Genomic DNA, 5,403 nt, shown 5'->3' on the forward strand with positions numbered 1-5,403 from the left:
GAATGGCCTGAAGTCTAGCTGAACAGAAGTCCCATAACTAAAGATATATAGAAGAAGCCACCTGAAGACTGATAGAAGGGTCAGAGACACAGAACAAGCTGATCTCATACCCACGTTTAGCAGCTGACAATTGGAAGAGATATCTTGGCTACGGAGGTTCCCCTCAGAGGAGTGAGTGCTCGCAGCCCCACACCAGGTTCCTCAACTCAGAGCACCAGTGCCAGGAAGAGAAGTCCCCCAAACTTCTGGCTGTTAAAACCAGTGGAGATTGTGGTTGAGTGAGACCAAGGGTGGTTGGAGTCCCAGGCACTCCTCTTAAAGGGCCTGCACATGACTTACTCACTCACTAGACTCATTCACTCTGAGCTCCAACACTGGGGAATCAATTCAAAAGTTGCTGGGGACATAGGAGAAGAACTGAATTGTCTGTCTTCAGGGAGAGGGACAGAGGGGCAGCTTTCTCTCAGACAGAATTGCTGGCAAGGACATTGTTTCCTTGTTCAGCCCTCCCCTGTCACAAAGTGCAGGCTCTGTCAGGTACCATATCTGAGTCTCCTAGCTAACACCAGTTCATCCTGCCCTGGTGACTCCCTGAAACCTTGCTCTACCCAATTTGTAGGACCGCCCATGCCTCTTCCAGTGGCTTTTGCATACAAATGGCCTGTCTCGGCTCATGGTGTGAACTTTTGTAAAATCTCTCAAAGGTTTACAAACCCCAAACAAGTAGCATCTGTCCTCAGCATGCCCCGTAACTCTTGCTAAGCAGCCACAAGCCTGGTACTAGTGGCAGCCAGCATCGGTTTACGGCTAGCCTCTCCCAGGTACCTCCAAGCCCAGAGTGAGTGGAAGACATCTGTGGACCGCACTCATGCTAGGTGGCACCAGGCTGGGAAGAGGTAGCACCTGAACTTGGCTTGTGGCAGGGCCCCATCCAGGAGGCCCTGGGGCAGGCACATCTGGTGGCCAGTTTAAACAGAGCTGGAGTACCACCTGGCAGCATCCATAAATGATACACCCAAAAGGCAGACTCAGCAGGTGCCAGAGCCCTACTGAAGTTAATCCTGCTCTGTAGGGTTGGCTCCCTCACAACAGTTCCTCCACTGTAGTCACAGCCAGTCCTCACAATCAAGCAGGCTGAGAGTTAATTTCTCCCATTGATGTGCAAGCAGCAACCAAGTCTCAACTACCACAGGAGGGCACACACAATCCACACAGGGACATATACCTGGAACACTCAGCTCAAGTGACCAGAGAGACTGTGCCACTGTGCCCCATAGTACACCTACTACATAAGACCACTCTACTAAAACCAGCAGACATAATAGCTCTATCTAATACATAGAACAGATAAAATGCCCAGATATGTTTGACTTCACTAAGGCAATGATTTTCACTTTCTTTTAGAAAGAAGTCTTACAGTTAAAAGAAAAGCCTACCTAAGATAAGCTAAATCTAATTGGAAATTTTATAGGCTCTAGTTACCCATAAGTCCAAGAAGTTGGCTTGATATAGGTAAATTCAGACTTAGACTAGTCTTTCTCTCCCAGGCCCCTTTCCCCTCCATGTTTGAGTATTATGATATACAATATTTCCACATCTATTACGTTAAAGGACTAGAGTTAATTCCATTAAAGGATTAGAGTTAATAGATGTTACCCTCTGGCACTATAACCTAATTTAGTCTTCTGGTACCTATAACCAATAAGAAAAAAAAAAAAGGTAAAAAAGAAAAAGAGATATATTATATCTGTAGATTGCAAAGATACACCTTTATTGAAGTTGTGTTGAGTTTGTATCTAAGGGATGTTACATAAAATAATGAGTATTATGTTTAGCTATGGTTTTGCCACAGATATAAAATAGTTAATAGCTTCAAATACAATCTCACATTTATAAGCTGAATCTTTAATGAAGACAGAGAGCATGCCATTAGATTATATCTGGGATTTTGTAGACTCACCTCATACTTTCCCAAAGCAGATTCTCCTGCATTGGATTCTTTTGGAATTCATTACTGTTTATCAGCAGAATGGGACCTATGGTGACTGGAAATTCAGCCTCTTTACACGATATATAGAAACAAAATAAATCTTAGGGAAAATTGCCTTCCAACATACTTAACTATAAGAATATTAGCAGGTAAAAAAAATCAATTTATTGTCAAAAAGTATTTATTGATTTCTATACAAAGGCTCTCAACCATTCTATCAATCTATACATTGATTACAAAACTATTGATCTATCAGAAGTAAATTGGCATTGATTCATGAAAATTTATACTTCTAAATAAAGTTCCTATATTAAGTAAATTTATTCCCTCTAGTTTTGGTTAATATAGTTTATATTAAAGAAGCCATAATTAATTTAGAAGAATTATTTTGAAAATTCAAAGGAGGGTGTGCTCCATCTTCACAGTGCACCTGCCCAGTAGAATTTGACCTACTATTTGGCAAATAATTTCTTCCAAGGCACTATAACAAAGGCTCCTGTTATAATTATAGATCTTTTAGAATTAGAAAGGTACATAAAAACAGTCTTCTTTATTCTATGTCTTAGTCTGTTTGGGCTGCTGTGGGGTTCCTTTTATAAAAGAAGTAATCTGTTCTTGAGGACTCCACCCTCATGACATAGTCACTCCCTAAAGGCCCTACCTCCTAATACCATCGCCCTTGGAGATTAAGATTTCAATATATAAATTTTGGGGAGAAACAAACATTAAGCCATAGCATTCTCATTTTCTCATTTTATAAGTCATGAAATCATACCTCAAAATGGTGACTTGTCCAAGAAAATTTATTTAAATATTCTTTCTTTCAACACACGTTTACTGAGTATAAGTAGTATGCTAGGTTATTCTGTGCAACTACCTAAAAGATTAGGACTGAATTAGAAGTCGCATTGTAAAATTCCTTATGTAGTTGAAATAAATAAATTCACTTGTTCTAGGAAAAAAAAATACTTAAGGGCCTTTATTTCACTTCTACTGACCTGAGTAACTGATGCATGGAAATGTTTTCCATAAAGGATATAGGGGAAAAAATGCTAATATAATGACTTTATTATACTTGTTTAATTGTATTTTTCTGATATCACACTAAGATAATATCACTCCAAGTAGATTATTTTAAAAGTATGTAAATGAAATAAGAAAATATAATAAAAATGCTCATAATTCTATCAATGAGAGAAGAAATATGTTAATGTATATTGTTAATATTTTTCTACACAGACTTCTTTTAAAATTACTGAGATTATACTGTAGATATTTTTGGTAATTTTTTTATATTATTTTATATTGTTGATATTTTCTATTTTATTAGTAATTTTCTACATGATTTTAATGTCTGAATAATATTCCATTATATTCATCTACCAAGTTTTATTTAATTTATTCCTTTTAGTTGCACTTTCAGATTATATTAAACTTTTCTATTTTATTTGTTATTAAGGACAAAATCATTGAAATAGTTTTAGAAACACAGGATCATAGCTTTTTTTTTTTTTAACACCTACAGCACCAGGTCTTCCTAGGTGGTCTCCCATCCCAGTACTAACCAGGCCCCAACCCTGCTTAGCTTCCGAGATCAGACAAGATCAGGTGTGTTTAGGGTGGCATGGCTGTAGATGGATCATGGCTTTTTAAAGTCTTTTTGGCAAGGCATTTTTCATTTTACTTTTCTCTATTTTAATGCTATCTTTACTATCAATTTACATAATATCAGTTTTTCATTAAAAGGAATGATAACAGTATTTCTTTCCCCTTTAAGTTAGCAGCAATTTACTGGAAAATTTTGTCCAAAATATTACCTGTTTTTGTTTTTGTTTTTATTTTTGTTTTTGTTTCAATTTAGAAGCAAATATGTAATTTTGGTTTTGGTCTTTGCTAAGTAGCAATTATAGAGAATTAGCAAAAGCATTTATATTTCATAGAAACATTTGCTAACCTGACCCTAATGTAGATATATGGAAATATATGGCACTCCTCCTTAGTGCTCTTGGAATACTAGATTTTTGCTTCAACCAAAATATATTAACTTTAACAATTTATTCCTTACATTCCAAAGTACTCACATTTTTATGTGTAAAGGGACAATGATTGCATCAAAAATGAATTCTGATTCAATCACCTGAAAAAATACTTGTCTAGCCAAGCAAAGAGTTCTTTTTGTAAACCAAAATGAAAAACACATCAGTCATGATACATCAGAAAGAGCAGAAGGAGAAACAAAGGAAAGAAGAAAGAAACTTGGAGCCCTCTATAGTCACCTCTGTGCTGTTTTACCAAAGTTCTTCATGTGAAATCATGTAACTCAGTATGTAGACTTATGGGCAGAGTAAGTGTAGAGGGTGGAACCTGTAGAATGTTTCAAATTAGAATAATGAATGCTTTGAGTCATGTTTTAAATTTCAGAATTATTTTTTAAAAACAAAAATATTGACTATTAGTCTTCATAGTTGTGTTTTTCTTAAATTTATCAAACAAAATAAAATTTTAAAAGGTAAATTATTTTATTTAGAACTTTAGAGACATATATTTGTTAAATATTTGAAACTAGTTATTTATAGCAATCATAAAACATTTTAATGTGTTATCAAGAAATAAGATGAGAAAAGAATTAGTTCTGGAAATTTAGATGTGGGAGAAACATAATGATAAGTTCTTGTGGTAAGAAGAAAATTAAAGCAACTTTACATAATTGCCTGACAAATTTACTTATTGAGAATTAAGCTGGAGGATTAACAAATATGAAATAGATTACTTAAGGCAAAGAAGCTCAATATTTAATCCAGTAAATATATTTCAGTTCATGGAAATGTGTTTGAGATCATGAGTCTTTTGGTCTATTTTATTTAATTCTTTTCATCTTATATTTGGCCTTCAGTTTTGTGTGGAAGGACAAATGACTGTTATCTTTATAACCAACAATAATGCCTTTCATATTAAAAAAATGTAATTCAAGTGTCCTTTTAAAACTACTGGATATTTAACATCTTATTCTAATTAGGGGATAAATCTTATTCGCTACAAATATTCAGGTGATTTACTGTGCCAAGGAAATGTAATGTCCTATCTACATTTTTAAGTCATTTTACCCTACAGAAATGTGGTTTGCAAATGCATCAAGCTAATCTATGGTCTGACATTATGAAACACAATAAAAGCCCATATTACTTTTAATTATAAATGTTTGGAATTTTAGTATTTCAACACTCATTCCAACCTCTACCTCATATTACTTTAAAGAAAAATAAAGCATGTGAAATATGAAGTTGGAATCAGTGATTAAAGCAGTCTATTATACACTAATGGAAATCACTTATTAAGTGCATTGTGCTGGATCGTATGTGTGTATTTCAGGTTGTGTGAATATGATGCTATAAAATCTGTGTGTTTAATCCCCC

At 34.9% G+C, this 5,403-nt stretch overlaps 1 pseudogene; it reads right to left on the reverse strand.

Annotated features, from left to right (window-relative positions):
• Positions 1-3,506: 3,506 nt before the first annotated feature.
• LOC120591047 (uncharacterized) lies at positions 3,507-3,626 on the reverse strand (annotated as a pseudogene).
• Positions 3,627-5,403: the final 1,777 nt, after the last annotated feature.

Source organism: Pteropus medius, unplaced genomic scaffold (genome assembly GCF_902729225.1).
Source record: "Pteropus medius unplaced genomic scaffold, Ma_sr-lr_union100, whole genome shotgun sequence".
Lineage (NCBI taxonomy): Eukaryota > Metazoa > Chordata > Mammalia > Chiroptera > Pteropodidae > Pteropus > Pteropus medius.